General features: G+C 43.3%; 1 protein-coding gene across 3 annotated transcripts in view; it reads right to left on the bottom strand.

Moving 5' to 3' along the window:
• Positions 1–989: 989 nt before the first annotated feature.
• PRKX (protein kinase X-linked) overlaps positions 990–19,684 on the bottom strand; it is a 210,673-nt gene continuing 191,978 nt past the window's right edge. The window contains exon 15 of one of the 3 annotated variants that reach the window (XR_003796375.1): positions 990–1,176. The gene's annotated coding sequence lies outside the window, so the exon portion shown is untranslated. Of the gene's footprint in view, positions 1,177–17,584; positions 18,293–19,535; positions 19,562–19,684 lie in introns of those variants that run through there. The other 2 variants (XR_003796374.1, XR_003796376.1) reach the window with 2 other exon arrangements.

Genomic DNA, 19,684 nt, shown 5'->3' with positions numbered 1-19,684 from the left:
GCAGCTAAACGGAGCAGGGGAAAAGGCAGGGCCTTCCACAAGTCTGTACTTCTTGAAAGAGATGATTTCTTTTTCAGAGCTACGAGGGCTTCAGGGGAATGTAAGAAACAGATTTGCACAGATTCTTTTGTTGGGAGAGTTCACATTGAGAAATATCCTTTGGCACCTCATAGAAACCACCAGGGAAGCACACCTGCAGATTCAAAATCAAGGAGGGTGGTTAGGCATGGTTCCTCCTATGGCCTCACTCCTGGTTTACGTTGGAACAAAAATGCAAGTCTTGTCCGTATCTTCTGCCCTATCATAAGCTGTTCTTACTTGAATCACCATTTTTTTTCTTCGGTTACAGTCTTCTGCTTGGAGGGAGATGAAATAGAAAAAGCAAAGAAAAAAAAAGAATTTCTAGCAAAAAGTTTCTGTTTCACAGACACACAAAATCCACGTTTATTTGTGTGTTGAAAGAATTCCAAGATCCTGATGTGAAAAGAAAAAAAAAAAACCCACATATAATGATTATGCTGAGCTCTGAAATGCTCTGTTGTGTAGACTAGTGGTTAAGAACTCAGAGACAGAAGCCAAACCCTGAGTTCAGATTCCAGCTCCCACTTGGATAGTAAGTGTCCTGACTCACAAACATAACGTCTGTGAAGCCATTAGCCCCGGACCAAGCACACACAGAGGGCATTCAGTTGACAGTATCGTGATGATCCTATAATACTTTCAGAAGTCGGTTCATCGCGGTCTTACAATTAGATCTTTCTTTTGCTTCTTCCTCTTCCAGACATGCTGTGTACCGACAAGATGCTGCGATGATATAAGATTTGTGTGCTTAGGAGATGGGCCATTAGGATGCAAAAACATCCCTGGAGAATTACAGAATAACACATGCAAAAAAAAAAAAATGACCAGCAATAGGAAGAGTAGAAAATAATGATTTATTAGAATCCATGACTCTGGCCAAAAATGATCTCAGCGAGCAACCCTTTAGGTAAGTAATGCGTGGGAGGTTCTTAATCACATATATCCAGTGTATCTATTGGGTTCCCAGAAGGCAAACTCGTGGCATGGACGCCATTTCTCTCAGACAACAGATCTGTCCCCGGGCTTTGTGGTCGAAGAGCTCTGGTCGACAGGGCCAGCCTACTCTGTGTGTAGGAGGAGAGCGGAACTCAGTGTCTAGGCATGAAGACACAGGAAAAATAACTTAGAATGGCTTCTTTTGAAGCCGGGAACATTATTCCATTGCAGGGATATTTCATATGCCTCCTCAGTCTTTGAGGATTGTGTGTGTGTGTGTGTGTGTTTCATCCTATTTGCCTGCTCTGTTGTTCTAGCCCTATTAAACACTTCACCATCTCTTGGTGTTGGGTGAATTGGACAAAAATGCAAACCTACTCAGGGCGTGACCTCAGTTGATTTTGTACTTTATTACGATGCTCTAAAAATACCAATTCATCCATGTGCAGTTTTCCTTGTGTTTCAAAACATGTTGGTGACTTATGAATTTCCTCAACCCTAATCAAGGGAGTCAACTTTCCTGTTGAAACTCTCTGGGTTACTCTTGCATCCTTGACCAGACTGGACATTTGCTATGACTAAGAATTGCTTCGATCAATATTTCTCACACGTTACTAATGAATGGCAGCCTTTACTGGTAATGGGAAGAGAGATGAGCAAAATATATTAATCCCTAAAAGTTGAAACTCATTGCCACAAACACGTTGTGTGAAACTCTCAAAACTCTGTGACCCATATTGTTTTAAAATAAGCCTTGAAATGATTTAAAGATAATGAATCTAAGTTGAAAATGGAAAAAAAAAAACCAACCATGAACCAAATACCTTGAGGTAAGCAGCCATGGTTCTCATCAGCATTGTAAATGCCTGGGGAGAGAGGAACATTATCCAGCTCAGGTATGCAGGCTACCTGGACAGGTATGGCCAGTGCATGGGTGCATTCGTGTCCTGTGGATGCCATAGCATAGTGCCATGGATGGGGTGGGTTAAACAACAGACATTTACTGTCTCCCGTCCTGGAGGCTGGAAATTGAAAATCAAGGTGTCTGCAGGGCTGGTCCCTCCCGACGCCTCTCTCCTGGGCGTGTAGACGGCCCTCGCCTCCCTGTGTCCTCACAGGGTCGTCCCTCTGTGTGTGTCTGTGTCCTGATCTCCTCTTCTTATAAGGACACCAGTCCTATGGGATCAGGACCCCCCTAATGACCTCATTTTACTTTCGTCTCCCCTTTAAAGACTCCATCTCCAAATCCAACCACATTCTGAAGTGCTGGGGGCTAGGACTTCAACATATGAATTGGGGGCAGGGGGGAGGATACAATTCAGGCCATAACAGAACTGCTGGGTCATATAGTAATTCTTTGATTAACATTTTTAAAAATTTACTTATTTTATTTATTACTTTTGGCTGTGTTGGGTCTTCGTTGCGCGTGGGCTTTCTCTAGTTACGGAGAACGGGGGCTACTCTTTGTTGTGGTGCACGGGCTTCTCATTGCGGTGGCTTCTCTTGTTGCAGAGCACGGGCTCTAGGCGCGTAGGCTTCAGTAGTTGTGGCACGCGGGCTCAGTAGTTGTGGTACACGGGCTTAGCTACTCCACGGCATGTGGGATCTTCCCGGACCAGGGCTCGAACCTGTGTTCCCTTCATGGGCAAGCGGATTCTTAACCACTGTGCCACCGGGGGAGCCCTTTGATGAACATTTTGAAGAACCTGCACCGTTCACTTTTTTACTTCCATGCAGTCTTAACCATGAACCAGAAACTGTGCATGACAGTATCCTTATAATAAAAGGAGCTTAGGACACACACAGAGGGATGACCAAGTGAGGACACAGGGATGAGAGGGCCGTCTACACACCAAGCAGAGAGGCCTCAGGAGGGACCAGCCCTGCCTACACCTGGATCCCAGATTCCGACCTCCAGGACTGGAGACAATATATGTCTGTTGTTTAAGCTCCCCGGTCTATGGTGCTTCTTTATGGCAGCTCTAGGGCACAAATACACACATGGAATTTGGAGTTCAGAGTCGTGTCCTAGAGCAGTAAGGTCAGTTGGTCATAGAGTTAAGCTCCCCACACAACGCCTAACCCTCTATCTGGGTTCGTCACTCAATCTTCATCACCCTTTACTGACCTGCAGAAACATACCTACACATCTCGTGGTAAAAACCTGCCCAGCATTTGTCAGCGTCACATGAAGCCAGCTGTGGGTCTGGGAGAATTTGAGGACTGACTTTCAGGCTTGCTAAAAAGCTTCTCCTGATCAACAGAGCCCCCTCACCTGCCTGTCACATCTTGAAACGTCCCCGGGGAAGAATCCTCTCTGTTGGCAGGGTTTCACAGTCTTGTATTTAAAGGAAATGTGCCCCGGAAGAGACTAAGGGATAAAGGAGAAGTAGTTGTTGGTTAGCTGGAAGCAGAGTCATTTTCTGAGAGTGGAGAAGAGAGGATGCGCAAAGAGGATGGGAAGGGCGAGCTAGGAGGTGGAAAGGATGGACAGAAAGGGCAGACAGGGACCAAGGATGCTACAGGGCAGAGGAGACATGAGTGGGTAGAACAGGGAAAGCAGGGAGGAACCCCATGAGACTTTGACTATAGCGTTTCTGTTCCTGCTGCCGGACTTCTCGAGTTTCCTCAGCCCATCCCAGGAGCTTCTGATGTGCTCCCTTCCGTGCTTTATCCACTGCGTGGGAGACCCGTTTCCTCCCCAGAAACATGCTCCCTCTGGCAGCTACCAGATTCCCACCCGAAACGTTCCCTGTGGCCTCCAAGAGACCACAATGTAAAAACTGCATCCGCTCTGAGTTCTTTCAGGGAAGAAGAATCTACCACCTCCTTCTTGGGATTTCCCTGGCTGGTGATGAATGCAGACGCCTCATTCTCCCAAGCCCCCCTTGCACCCCCAGACCCGCCAGGCCATGGCATCTGTCTCTTTTCCTCCCCAGGAATACTGGCTGCTGACCACACAAGAGGACGGCCTGAACCATCTGGACAAGAGGTCCTTCAAAGTGGTCCAGCCTCATCACCAGGCTCGTAGTGGAAATCACCTGTGCAGCTCAGCTCCTGTGCAAAGAATTGCTGACCCAAGCAGTTTCATCTGGGGAAACAGAACTGCTTCCCACTGAACGGATTTTTGGGGGCAGCAAGGACCTTCCTCCTGACATCTTCTGGAATGTACGGTACTTTACTGAAATTGTGAACACATTTCCAGGAATGGTCTTCTCCTTTTCATAGACTTGGTGACTTTTGGAATGTTCCCCCCCCAAAAAACACGCTTCCTTTTGGCAATTGGCCATGCCATTAAATGGAAGACATGTACTTTTGCATATTCATGATTTCAGTTCCGGGCTTTAAAATATATTATTTTCCAGGGGAGATAAGAGACATACAGATTGCACTTCCTTCAGTGAAACAGAATCTACAGTTTCTTGCTGAATTGAAACCCTATGCACTGGTAAGAGAAACCGCAGGAGACCTAGTTTCTAATGAGATAAGATGATTAATGTATTGTATGTTACACGTAGGTGATATAAGAAGTGGAAGGGGCTTCCCTGGTGGCGCAGTGGTTGGGAGTCCGCCTGCCAATTCGGGGGACACGGGTTCGTGCCCCGGTCCGGGAAGATCCCACATGCCACAGAGCAACTAAGCCCGTGCACCACAACTACTGAGCCTGCGCTCTAGAGCCCGCGAGCCACAACTACTGAGCCCACGCGCCACAACTACTGAAGCCTGCGCACCTAGAGCCCGTGCTCCGCAACAAGAGAAGCCACTGCAGTGAGAAGCCTGCTCCCTCTCGCCACACCTAGAGAAAGTCCGCGTGCAGCAACGAAGACCCAACACACCCAAACATAAATACATAAATTTATAAAAAAAAAAAGAAGTGGAAGCATCACTAAATGAGTAGAGTGAACCATATTCTTTGAGTTGTTGATATTGAAAGTCCTATTTCTTCATCCTCAGATATAATCTGAAATTTACCCTTAGCTCTCAGTGAGTTCATGATAACTAACTTCACTGACCCCAAAGGATGCATTTGGCCTTCTCCATTCTTCCTCTAGGGTCTCTCCTGGACTACTTTCTCTTATTCGACCCACTTTTGCTCAGTTTTATCATCAGACACCCTTGGTGTCCGTCACCACTCTAGACTTTCCAACATTCCAAATGTGTGGTGTAGCCTAGGTTCTGTCTACACCCTCCAGACCCCTATATTTCATCTCCAACACCTCAAAGGTCGTTCAAGTCATCAAGACCAAAAATCAAACTTGCTCGCAGCCTTGCAGGTCCAGGCCCACAAGCCAGGAGCCTAGGAGTCTTCATTCCTCCTTGTTTTATCCATCAGCGGCCCTCAAGGACAGCTCTCCTTGACCTGCATCTCTCTGTGCCCATCAGCACCACTAGGAAACCATCATTGGTCACCTGGACACTTTGCTTCCTGAATGGCCACCCTATGGACTGGCTCTGTTCCATATTCTCCACCCTTCAGGCAGTGACTTTTCCAAAACTCCCTTGTGCTCGAGGCATCCTTCCTTCCTTAAAGCTTGCACAGCTTGCCATGGCTGTTATAGTTGGCTTGATGTCCAGGATCCTAAGTTCCTTCCCTCCCCAGTTTCATTTCTCAGCTCTCTCCCCTTTCCACATGCCCTCCCATCACACTGCTTTCCTCCACTCTCAGCCCCGTTTGCTGGAGACCTTTGGACATACTGCGTCTTCTGTGGAAGCTCCATCTCTGACCTGCTGGACCAACCCACTCTGTCTGTTAGGCATTCTCCGAGCATCCTGTTTATTTCCATCGTGGCACCTACCACAGTCTATAATTGTCCACTCGTCTGATTTTTAAATTACCGTTCGCTTCCAGTACTCTGGTTGTACTCCCTTCTTAACCCCCGTAACCTAGCAGGCATGCAACAAAAACGCACGAATCAATGGATACAAGTAATGCACTCCAGAGCTATTTAAAGAGTTCGCTACCAGGAAGCCTGTCTTGGACGAGAAAGTTAAACAGGAAACTCTGTCCCTCGGGGGTTGTTCTCTGGCTCCTTGCAATGATTCTGAAAAGCAAAGAATGTACTTGGGTAGCTCAGACTGCACAGTTCATGACCACGTCTAAAGCTGTTCCTTATTCCACTCACGGGAACGTATTGTATTTAATGCCTTCTATGATGTTAGGTTTGTTTCTCATCTAAACATTGGAATTCTGAGCATAAGGACTCTTTTTTTGATGCTGTTCTTGTCTCAAATCTTATTAATCCTAATAACTGCTTGATTCCGTTTATGCCTCAGACTGAGAGGCATGTCAGGATTCATCTTCTCAAGCTGCCAGCAGTCAGGTTCCAGATGCCAACGAGGACATGAGGTCGTTAATGAACATTAAACATTCTTTCTCACCTTGGATGGAATAATTCATTTTTTGTGTTGTTTTCGATTTTTTTAATTGGGTATAATTGATTTACAATGTTGTATTAGTTTCAGGTGTACAGCAAAGTGATTCACGTGTATATATATATGTATTCTTTTTCAGATTCTTTGAAAAGGAAAATAACTTTGATCCACCATGGCCTTCTGGTTATATCCCAAAGTCACGGGTTCCTATTATTCTATTTTTCCCAATGGCTTCAACGGCAGTATTCTAGAGACGCTGGTAAGACGTAGCAGATGAAGGAGGTGGTGTGTATACGTATACTTGCATATGGAATTCCATCAACATTAGGGGAAATGTGTGTTTCTATATTTGGTTTGGATCTAACACCATGAGGTGAGAACGGATTCATTTCATCCAGCGAGAGGCACCGTCTCAAACCCCAGGGAACACAAATAGGAAGATAAGTCGTATACAACCTCTGAGCCAAGTCCTTGCCCTATGGCGTCTTATTGAATCCCGTCCATAACCCAACAATGTCCAAAGATATTGAATAAAAATACTTGCTCAAGAATTGAAGTCAAGCAGACTGCAGACCTTTGCTTTATCTGGTAGACACTGATCCCGTAATCTGTAATCCCAAGGAGCTCACTGGTAAGCAGAGCAGAAGTAGGGAGAAGGTTGAACAATTCACCCAGAGAAGTACATAGTAAGTTGATAACCTAGTGCTTGGGATCTAAGTCAGCTGAGTTTGGGATTAACAAACACACACTACTATATAAAAAACAGATAAACAACAAGGACCTGCTGTGTAGCACAGGGAACTATATTCAATGCCTTTTAAAAAAATTGAAGTATAGCTGATTTACAATGTTGTCTTTAATTACTGCTATACAGCAGAATGATTCAGTTATACATATATATACATATATATCCATTCTTTTAAAATATTCTCTTCCATTACAGTTTATCATAGGGTATTGAATACAGTTCTCTGTGCTATACAGTAGGACCTCATTGTCTATCCTTCAATGTCTTGTAATAACCTGTCATGGAAGAGAATCTGAAAAATCTGAAAGATGTGAAACAGAATCACTTTGCTGCACATCTGAATCTAACACAACATTGTAAATCAACTAGACTTCAATTAAAATGGAGAAAGTTAAAAATAATTCAAACACAAACAAAGAAACCCCCCAAAGAGTCAAATTTGAAGAAAAGTAATTGAAAAGCTCAACTCTTTCTTCAGCTATTATTTCTAAGGTCATTACAAATGGAGAAAAATATTGAATTTGCGTGAGGCTAATTAGCTCTTTTTTTTCAAGACTTTTTTTTTTTTTTCTCTAGAACAGTTTTAGATTCACAGCAAAATTGAGGGGAAGGTACAGAGATTTCCGACAGCCCCTTGCTCCCCGACCCCTGCCCACAGGCTCCTCCAGTGTCCATATCCGCCACCAGACGGAACGTCTGTTTTCACCGATGAACCTACACTGACACGTCATCATCGCCCAAAGCCCACAGTTTACATTAGGGATCCCTTTTGGTGGTGTACCTTCTATGGGTTTTGGAAAATGTATAATGACATGTCATGTACCATGAATTAACTTTTTAATTTAAAAAATAATTAAAAAAAATGAATTTCCATGAAGCTAGTATATGAATTGATATGAAACCCTAGATTTAATTTTGTTCCCTAACTATACAAGCATGCCCGTAATCAACAATATTATGCTGGGTTGCTTTCCTGATGGGGGGGACCGCCTTGTACAAAGATCTCAGGGTAAGGGCCTCAAGGGTAACCCTCAAAACCCAGTCACTTCCGAGCAGGCAACAAACAAGCATCTTCAAAATGGTTTAATTAATTAATTGATTAGTGGCTTAATACCTGGAGCAGAGGATTCCAAACCTTATCAAACCTTGGAATCATCAGGGGAACTTTAAAGATGCCGGTACCCAGAACACAATCCAGATATTCCACTTCACTGATCAGGAATTCATACTGGGCATTAGCAGTTTTTTAATTGAAGTATAGTTGATTTACAATACTATATTAGTCTCGGGAGTACAACATAGCGAATTGATGTTTTATAGATTATACCCCATTTAAAGTAATTATGAAGTATTGGTTCTATCCCCTGTGCTGTATAATATACCCTTGTGGCTTATTTATTTTATACCTAGTAGTTTGTACCTCTTAATCCCCTCCCCCTATTTTGCCCCTCCCCCCTTCCCTCTCCCCACTGGGAACCAATAGTTTGTTCTCTGTATCTGTGAGTCTGCTTCTTTTTTTGTTACATTTGTTCATTTGTTGTAGTTTTTAGATTCCACAGATAAGTGCAATCATATAGTATTTGTCTTTCTCTGTCTGACTTATTTCACTTAGCATAAAACCCGCCAAGTCCCTCCCTGTTGCTGCAAATGGCATTATTTCATTCTTTTTTATGGCTGAGTAATATTCCATTGTATACATGTACCACATCTTCTTTATCCATTCATCTGGTGATGCACAATTAGGTTGCTTCCATGTCTTGGCTACTGTAAATAGAGCGGCTATGAACGTTGAGGTGCATGTATCTTTTGAAATTAGTGTTTTTGTTTTTCTGAAACATACCCAGGAGTAGAATTGCTGGATCATATGGTAATCCTACTTTTAAAATTTCCAGGAAGCTCCATACTGTTTCTCACAGTGGCCGCACCAATTTACAATCCAACCAACACTGTACGAGGGTTCTCTTTTCTCCATATCCTTGGGCATTAGGATTTTTGAGAGCTCCTCGGGTAATGTGAGGCCAACTTTGGGTCCCTCTAATCTGTAGAATAACAGACCAGACAGACCAATAGAAGCTCTGTTTGCAGGTTCTCAAGTCACTGACGACTTGTAATCAGCCGTGGTGAACGTTTGCACTACAGGAATTGGCAAGTAATTCACATATTGAGTTTTTTTTTGCGGTACGCGGGCCTCTCACTGCTGTGACCTCTCCCGCTGCGGAGCACAGGCTCCGGACGCGCAGGCTCAGCGGCCATGGCTCACGGGCCCAGCCGCTCCGCGGCACGTGGGATCTTCCCGGACCGGGGCACGAACCCGTGTCCCCTGCATCGGCAGGCGGACTCTCAACCACTGCGCCACCAGGGAAGCCCCACATATTGAGTGTTGCTGTCATTCCCAGTACTAAGGTCATCAGAAACTTAGGAGCATGGAGTCCCTTGGATCCCTCCAAGCAGATGGAGTGAAGATGAAAATGTCACCCTGGGAAGTAGTTGACAGCCCTAGGCTGGCCAGGTAGCCCGTGGTAGAGGTCAGAGGGCAAGGGCCAGTTTTAATTTGCGCCGGGCTGTCCTCATCCCCTGAGGCTGACACCAAACACCCCAGTCACCCAAAGCTCATCACAAAGCTTCTGCTAACTGGTGGTTCCAGTTAGCAGAGATAAACGTCAGTTTATAAGAAGGTGAAGATCAGAGGGTTGACACCATGCTGTACCCCTTTTATTGACTTTTACCCTAAAAACCAAGCGACCCAAGTTTGCTGCTACACCTAGATTGGCCTCACCAAGCTTGTAATTAATTCTAGACCAAAACAGAGCCAAGAAGTGACTGAGGATATATAACAACCAAGAAGTGATTTACAATACATGTATGTGTATGTGTGTGTATATATATGTTTACTGGATATCCATTTCCTGCCTTTGATATATGTGTGTGTGTGCTCGATACGTGTTTCACATGAGAAGAAAATGCGAAGCTCGTACAGGTATGAAAAGAAGCAGACGGTTTAACTTTATTGCACCATTTTTCAACAAAAAGGTCTATCAACTGTAACATGAAAACTGCAAGCCTTCTCTTGCAAAAGTATCTATTCCAACCTTCGTAAGATGGAAAGGAGCCAGGTGGTTTCACCTTTGTCAACGAGGGATTTTCTTTTTCACTGAGACATCCAACCATTAAAATCAATCATTTGGGAACACAGAATGTCCTTTTAAGGCAAGACAAGCTTTGTTGGTGTTTCATTTCCAGTGTTGTGTTTGTGAATTTTTCTTGACAGTCCCTTTGGGCAAAGTACAATTTGGCATATGGTGCCAATAAATGAATTAATGAGCTCGATCAATGTAAATACATAAATAAATTCATCCAGAAACAGGAAGGTTTCCCAATGTTATTCGTCTTCAGGTTTTAACAACTGTACGTACATTGGCACGAACCCGGAATTCTTTCTTCTAGGGAAAATTTTGTCCCAATCAGAGGCATCTTCCGGTGTCCTTCCATGCAAGATTGAGGTGACTTCTACTAGATATACAACAGAGGACTCCGTTTTTATGAAGACACAGTCCTGACTTTTTGTTTGTTTGTTCTCAATAGCTAGACTCGGGGTTCTCGCCGGAGATGTCAATGTTGAAGTCCTTACCCTCCGTCTTTTTCAGCATCCCAGGTAAACTATGTTTTTTACTCTGAAAAGGTTTCCTGAGGGACATTTAATCAATTTCTCCTTGTACAGATCCTAAAGTTTACCCTCGGGTCAATTCAAACCATTGAAAAGTTTTGGAGTTTAAGAGAAGGGAGATGTCACAGCTGGAGTTCAAAGCGCTGGCTTCTTGGGCTTCCCTGGTGGCGCAGTGGTTGAGAGTCCGCCTGCCGATGCAGGGAATACGGGTTCGTGGCCCGGTCCGGGAAGATCCCACGTGCCGCGGAGCGGCTGGGCCCGTGAGCCACGGCCGCTGAGCCTGCTGGCTTCTCACAGGAAAGCTGTCCCAATATTGCTTCCGCTCCATGACGGTGGTTTATATTAGGCCCACAAAAACTGGGAACTTTTTTTTTTTTTTTTTTTTGCGGTACGCGGGTCTCTCACTGTTGTGGCCTCTCCCGTTGCGGAGCACAGGCTCCGGACGTGCAGGCGTCCTTATCAGGAGGCTGAAACAGGCAACACACTTTATAGCGTTCATCCGCCCAGTTCCTTCATTAATTGCAAGGTCATAATCATCGCTGTCATCATTACGTTGGATCATGACAGCCATGTTGAGTTTTAATTATTTTGCTGCCATAACAAAATACCACAAACTGGGTGGTTTAAAGAAGAGACATATATTCTCTCCCAGTCCTGGAGGCTGGAATGTGAGATCCAGGTGTGGGCAGGGCTGGTCCCTCCTGAGGCCTCTCTTTTTGCTGTGTAGATGGCCATCTCCTCCCTGTGTCCTCACAGGGTCGTCCCTCTGTGTATGTCTGTGTCCTAATCTCCTCTTCTTATAAGGACACCAGTCCTATGGGGTCAGGACCCACCTAATGACCCCATTTTACCTTAATGACCTCTGTAAAGACCCATCTCCAAATACAGCCACATCTTGAAGTCCTGGGGGTTAGGGCTCCAACATACGGATTTTGCAGGGGACACAATTCAGCCCCTAATAAGCTTCTTTGCCATACACATTATGGTCCTTGACTCATTAATTTCTCTTTGAACTCAGACACACCTACACACACACACACACACAATTGGTGGAAATATCCATTGGGATACATACAACCTCTCTAGTCAGCGATTTTATTTTTAGGGTTGGAGATTCCACCTGGGTTCACCGCTGAGGGTCACTCAGCCTTCCAGAATGTCTTGACTTGAGATGGTCAACGAACTCTTAACACTTGCTAAAACATTTTCTTCACGAGCGTGTGTGCAAATGCCTGTAAAGCGGTAAAGATCTTTCTGTCTTATATTTTACGATCTTGAAGTGAAAGTCACTTTAGTGCTCCATAAATTGTAAGAAAATTAAGAACAGTGGTGAAAGATGGGAAATTGATGAAAAACATATAATATTAGATACACCTGTTTTCCAGAAGGGAGTAATTCTGCTTCCTCCACATTTTGGTCATATTTCCAAAAGGATAATATCCCCTAAGAATGAAAATGCATATGGACTTTCTCTATTTCTTGGAGTCCTGTCTAGCAGGTTAAATCTGGAAAACGAATTCTCTGCCTGTTCAACTAATTATTGTGAGGGATATATAAACAGAGCCGTGCATATGTGCCTCTCATTCCATCCACATTTCGGAAGACAATCCTTTCTTTTGAACATAACTTTAACCCAATGTTGCCACGAATTCAATATTCAAGTTTTAAAAGGAACTGTAACTATGTTTTGAGAGCATACCATTGCTAACTATTTCCATTTTCAATACGATGATAAAGATACAGGGCTTAGGTGGCTTGCCAATTTTGAACAGTTCCTTGGGATCCAGCTAAGTCTTTAATTTAGGATCAATTACTCTACCAGGGCACTTTTGCCAATATTGTTCTGATTCCCCATTATAATTCCCAGATAGCTTGGATAGGAACCATTAGCTGAGTGCTTGTGTCTGGAACACCCTTTATTTTGCATTTGAGCTGTGTCCTATCCATGAGCTAATATGAGGTCGTTTGCAAATTACTGCAATTTTCATTTTTAAAACCAATGCTTTCAAGAAAAATGAGATAACCTTACATAACTCAATAGAAAACAAGACAAATGATCTGATTAAAGATGGGCAGAGGAACTGATGAGACATTTTTGCAAAAAGGACATATAGATGGCCAACAGGTACGTGAATAGATGCTCAACATCACTAACGATTAGAGAAATCAAAACAAAACCACAATGAGGTATCACCTCACACCGGTCAGAACGGCCATCATCAAAAAGTCTATAAATAATAAATGCTGGAGAGGGTGTGGAGAAGAGAGAACCCTCCTACACTGTTGGTGGGAACGTAAACTGGTGCAGTCACTGTGGAAAGCAGTATGGAGGTTCCTCAAAATATTCAAAACAGAGCTACCATATGATCCAGCAATCCCACTCCTGGGCATATATCTGGACAAAACACTAATTCCAAAAAGTACGTGCACCCCTATGTTCATGGCAGCACTATTTACAACAGCTAAGACATGGAAGCAGCCTAAGTGTCCATCAACAGGTGAATGGATAAAGAAGATGTGGTATGTGTAGATGTATGGTATGTATGTATACATATATACGTGGTATGTATGTGTGTGTGTGTATATATATATATATATATGCAATGGAATATATATATATATATGCAATGGAATTCAGTCCATATATATATATGGATATATATATATATATATATGCAATGTAATTCAGTCCATATACATATATGGATATATATATGCAATGGAATTCAGTCCATATATATATATGGATATATATATATATATGCAATGGAAAATTATTCAGTCATAAGAAGAAAATCCTGCCATTTGGGACAATATGGATGAATCTTGAGGGCAATGTGGTTAGTGAAATAAGTCAAATAGAGAAAGACAACTGTGCGCTTTCACTTATATGTGGAATACAAATAAAAGTCAAACCCATAGAAACAGAGAGTAGAAAAGTGGTTGTCAGGGGGTAGGGAGGTTGGGTGGGGGCGAAGATTGACAGGTGTCCAGCTCCTAGTTCTACGCCTCAAGAAAAGAGTTCCCCAGCCTTTCTGTGTTGAGGTGAACCTTTTCCTCCTCTCAGAGGAATGATGAGGGTTTTTGTTCTCCGTGATGGAAAAGGAGGCATTCCCTGTTGAGGTGGATGTCTTAGGTTGGGGTTCCATCAAAAACAGAGCCTGAGCCAGGGACCTGGGTGAGGTCGTTTATTTGGGATGTTGTCCTAAGAAGCTGGTGTTAAGTGGGCCAGGAAGAAAGGGAAAGGAACAAAGGTGACTTTAGTCCCACTGGCAACTCTCTCAGCATCGTTGTAGAATGAGTTATCAGTTGGGATTAACATATACACACTACTGTATATGAAATAGGTAAGTAACAAGGACCTACTGTAGAGCACAGGGAACTCTACTCAGTATTCTGTAATCTTGGGAAAAGAATCTGAAATATTATAATAAGGGAGAAGAATAATAACCTATATGGGAAAAGAATCCAACAAAGAATAGATGTATGTATAACTGATTCACTTTGCTGTACACCTGAAACTAACACAACGTTGTAAATCAACTCTACTCCAATCAAAATTTTTTAAAAACGAATGAGTTATCAGGACTGTGTCCCCGCCAAGGATGGGACATCTATGCCCCAAACCCATCCTTGTTTGTTGTGGATAATACAGGGGGCATTCACGATCACCCCCCCACCCCCAAAAGTTTGAGTTTGCACAAGTCCTGAGACAGAACATCCAAGGCAGCAGGCGATGAAGATGGACATGACCCAGGAGAGGGTCCATGGACAGTACACCAACCCTTTGTGACTGTGGGTGTTACCTCGGGTTGCCAAGAGCAGGGAAGGAAAATATAGGCGTTTCAACATTAATACGCTCAGATACTTCTTCCACGTAAGTTGCAGGCAATAGAGAAAAAGCGGGTGGATTTGATGGAAGGGAGGTGAGGTCGATCTCAGCTGAGAGAATTTCTGTTCCTCTGTAAGACTGAAGTCAAGATCGTTCACATAGGATCATTGAGGTTTTAAAAAAACGACATGGCGACATGGAAAACAATGATTTTAAAAAGTGGGGAAAGAACTGTACTGGGAGGAAAAGGATACAGAAGACAAATGGGCACACTGGTGTGATTTTTCTCCAGCCCACAACTGTTACTGACCACAGTTCTTGGCCTCCAGAGGCCAGATGAGAAATTCAGGCAAGGCTTTATTGGGACCCCTGCTACAGCATGGAAAAGGTAACAGGTTCCCTTGCTCGCTTCCCAAGGCGGGACGAGCTGATTCCTTATACGGGGTGAGGGTAGGTGTCCAGGGGTCCGGCTGGAGGGTCTGCCCACCCCTCTGTGGTCTTGTGTGCAGGGGGCATGTGCAGTGCCCTGCTTTTGCTCCTGGCTCTTCAGAAGTGGCAGTTGGATTTTTTAGGTCTTTTTGTATCTTTTTGTCTATAATTTGCCCCAACTGTGCATGCAAGCAGTTATTTTTAGTCCCTTATAGTTTCTTTGTATCTTGTTGCTTGAGGAGAGGTGTGTCCAGGTGCAAGCCCTGCAGCAAAGGGTCCCAGGTCCCAGTCTGTCTCACACCCGGCTCATGGGGAACTGGCAGTCTGGATTTTAGCACGCTTGGTGTTGAATTCTGTTGTCCAAGAGTGGGTGGGTGTTTGCAAGGCAGTGATTATGGCTCTCAGCCATGAAGTGGACCGTAAGTTGTGGAAATACAACCAGACTGGTCCATGTATCGGCGCCCTAGAGATGTGGGAGGACCCTGGAGATGGTGACCCGAGTCGGGGTTAGAAAGTGGACTTCTGGGAACCATTATTTCAGACATGGTGCTGGTGATGACCATCCTATGTGTGACCCAGAAAAGAAGCAGTGGGAGAGGCCAAGGGAAAGACGGCTTGGGGCTCATGAGATCAAAGACAACATAGGGGTAGCAGGCATGAGTTTTACAAACTTCGCAAACATTAGAGTTCTAACGACCCAACTTGAATACCACTTGCATTTTAAGTTGGCTCAAAGAAGCCATAAAAATAACTGAGCGCATTTCTAAGGTTACCGGAGAGAGAAGAATCTGTTTTCTTCATCCCTCTGGCATGTGGAGTAGGTGTACTTTACTATGATGATGACTGTTAAGCATATCTTCGTGTGCCAGTAAGAGCATATATTTTTTTCTTTGTGGAAATATATAAACTTAAAAGGAAGGCACTGACACTTTAGATTATGAAAATACTTTAGGAACAGAAAACGTTAAATTATTTGCTGTGTGTGCTTTTTGGCTGTGCCTTCGGAACTAAAAAGGAAAAAAAAAAGGTGACGCGAAGGCAAAAGCTGAAAAAAATAGGAGGGAATGCTGAAAATTCAATGTTTGGATTCCGTTCACAATAAACGAATGCACATGCATTTCGACAAATTTAATTCTCAGAGAAATACTTTATTTTTTTAGAGTATCTTTTTTAATCCAGGAAGAGAAAACAGCAGGGGAATCGCAGCCTGGTTTAATTCTTCTTCCTCTGTAAATAGACCCCAAGGTTATGATAACAGCTAGGTCTTTGGCAGCCAAGTTGCTTCAGATGGTATAATCTTAATGAAGTGTTATTAAAAGTTTAATCGCGGTAAATGTTTCCTCCTGGTACATAGTAGCTAAATCTCATCGGGACCAGAAAGTCTGTTTGTGTAGGCAGAGACGTGTCCCTCACAGACAAAGCCTTGGGGTGCTCAGGGAGGTTTAATGGGGAGTCCAGCCCATATGAGGAACTCCATGTAGACCCCACCAGAATCTTCCTCTTCTGCCCACCCTCCACCTACCCACCCATACACAGATGGATGCACACCTAGAACCAGCCCAGTAAAAACAGCATCGTGGGTCATCACCCAAATCTGACTCGTGTCTCCAGAGATTTACCACCCGTGGGACTGAGACATGGACCCAGTGAGTCCAGTGGGAGCTTGAGGCTGTCATCCACATCCAAGTATAGAACTTGTTCTACGCAAGCAAAGCCATCAGATGGAATCCCTGCTGGACCACACACAATGGACCGACGGACAGTGTAGCCGTCTACTCACACTGCCATGACAAAGCCGCACCTCTCGCAAATGGGGATGATAACGAAAGTACTTCCTGGAGTAGTGATAAATGGCAAGCGTTTAATGGAGCTTTCAGAACGTAATAAATATTCATTTCAGGTTTGATGACACTTGGTCAAACAGTAATATTATTTTCTGTACATAATCTCAAAAAAGACCCGGTCAGATTGCTACACTGAAGCTGAGATAAGGGATTTTTTTTTTCGATACACAGTTTAGTCTGGGGTTTCTGCGATGCTAAGTTTTGCCATTGTCTGTGGGTGGATGTGGCCTGGAGTTGAGAAGCCAAGTGGTGTCAGATAAGAAAAAAAGAGCCATTGTGTTCGTGGAACCTTAAAGCACGCTTTTCATTGGGTGACAAGAGAGAACAACGGCAGATCCTACCCAAACTGCTAGCTGACACTGAGTCTTAAGAGTTTCCAGTTTTTACAGGTCCCATGTGGGGAGGATATGAAATATAGCGCACCAATTAGTTCTGCATCATGTCAGCAGGAATTTGTGCAATGAAGGGAAATCTATGAAAATATCCCTTGTTAAACTCTGCTTGTCAGGGACATGTTGGGACTCGGCCCTCAGAGCATCTGAATGGAAATGGATTTTCCTTCAGTTTTAACAAATGTCTTTAAGAGCACCAAAGATATCTAGATAAAGCTACAACGATAATCACTGTTTGATAAGAAAGAAATCTGCCATACACTTTTTACTTTATTTTGTTACAAGTTTTTTTTTTTTTTTTTTTTTTTTGGTACGCGGGGCTCTCGCTGTTGTGGCCTCTCCCGTTGCGGAGCACAGGCTCCGGACGCGCAGGATCAGCGGCCATGGCTCACGGGCCCAGCCGCTCCGCAGCATGTGGGATCTTCCCGGACCGGGGCTCGAACCCGTGTCCCCTGCATCGGCAGGCGGACCCTCAACCACTGCGCCACCAGGGAAGCCCACCTCTTGATCTTTAAAACATACTCAACAACAGAGGATGTCATACCTCATGCACCGACTACTATTTACAATAAAATCCTATTTTGTAATTTCCATTGAAACATTTTCCAGATATTCTGAATAAATATGCTATTGTAGACAATCCATAGCTGGTAAAAACGTTATTTTAAAAAATGTCTTCAGGTATAAACAGAAATAGTTTTGCCTATTCAAAACTATTTTTAAGAATCAGAACAAATGTAGACATGGGTTATGGTAATAAAATGAGTCATTTCTTGGAGAAAAAACATAATTCCTAGGCAGGCAGTATACAGATTTTATAAACGGTGGGATTCTGTTGCTGGACGTAAGACCCAAGACATGCTGTCTTGCATTCCCATTTCTTCTTAGGTGATGCTCTAGATGAATTTGGTAAGATGGATATGGCAATTCTGTTATTTTCCTCTTCCTGTCTTTCCTATTCCGGCATGTGTATTTTTCTCCCCTTATTGTATTCTGTACAAAATATATGGGAAGGGATAGCTAGATGAAAGACTTGGAAAGTCAAAGCCAAGATGCCAGAGGTTATGACTCCAATGAGGACAGCAATGAACCAAACAAAAAATAAAGCACTAAGGGTCACCATATTTTTAGTTGGTCTTCTTTCTTTAGGACATCTAGCAGGCTTTTATGATAGGCAACTCTTATTTTTCTAAGTATATACTTCTAGCACAGGCAACAGGATTTCAGTTTTTGTATTGTGAACAAGAGAAGCACACTTTTACATATTATCAGCATGTAAAAATAACTGTAACTTTTCCCGAGGTAGAATGTGAATGTATAGGAATCTCTATCAGTTTATGGTCAAGTACAGGCTTACAATCCACCCACTTCATGATGCTAAGTGGAAATCTTACACGTGGGCTTATTTTAGAGTAACACCTGGATCCTGTTTTATGAGAAAAAAAAGGGGAATCAAAGATACTGCATCATGAACTTGAAGCATCATTGTAATCTCCCTAGATGACTGGAGGAATACATTGCTAAACGAATGAGTTCAAGCACATATGGGCCTATCTAGTTAACGTCAAGAATCCCCTAAAGAAAAAAAAATCCACGAAAGAGATTTACAGTTTAAGGTATGCCTATATTTCTATTTTATGTAAATATATTGAATGCGTAAGTTATATATATATATATATATATGTATGCAAGATTTCTAAATGATAATCTGTAGTTTAATATATAACTATGTTATCTATTTAGCTTATGCTTACATTTTATATTTGTGTTTTTAATAAAGCATTAAAATGTAAAGGGTAAAATGAGTAGAACTTTGAAAAAAAAAATCTGCTCTTAGCAGAAGACAGGAACAACATAAAATGATAATTAGAATGCATTTTTCCCCCTTACCTTGGCACTGACACTGGACTTTATGAAAGACATCTATTGGCGTCAACAACCACCCACAGAATCATTTGAGTTATATATTTCCACTCAAATGTCAGTGCTCCTTGGTAATATAATTTGTGTTGGGAAATTATACCATAAACACTATAACCCGTGGTTCTGGAAAACCACAAAGCAACTCCAGACTCCGCACGCATAAGACTCAAGGAACCCAGACAGAAAACAGGGTTAGCGTTATTTTGTGAAAAGTTGATCTTCAAACTTTCATTCACAAGCCTTCGTGCCTCCGACGTGAAAGTTCCGTATCAGAACTGTTTTCATCTTGACTCAGCAGAGATTTAAGGGAGCCCTGTAATTCCTTGGGGCCGAGTGTTCCTGTGAAGTAGAAAGCCGAAGTCTTCAGGAGGGGAGATGGGTTTCCCGCGTTTGTGGTGAACAGATGTAGGGACCAAATTCACGGGAAGGACCATCGCCTCTTCAAGGTGCCCCAAGTCAGAC

Source organism: Monodon monoceros, unplaced genomic scaffold, assembly GCF_005190385.1.
Source record: "Monodon monoceros isolate NGI ecotype Baffin Bay Population unplaced genomic scaffold, NGI_Narwhal_1 Super_Scaffold_22, whole genome shotgun sequence".
In the NCBI taxonomy this organism is placed as follows: domain Eukaryota; kingdom Metazoa; phylum Chordata; class Mammalia; order Artiodactyla; family Monodontidae; genus Monodon; species Monodon monoceros.
Note: the sequence above shows the minus strand (reverse complement) of the source record. Positions and strands in the feature narration are given on the sequence as shown.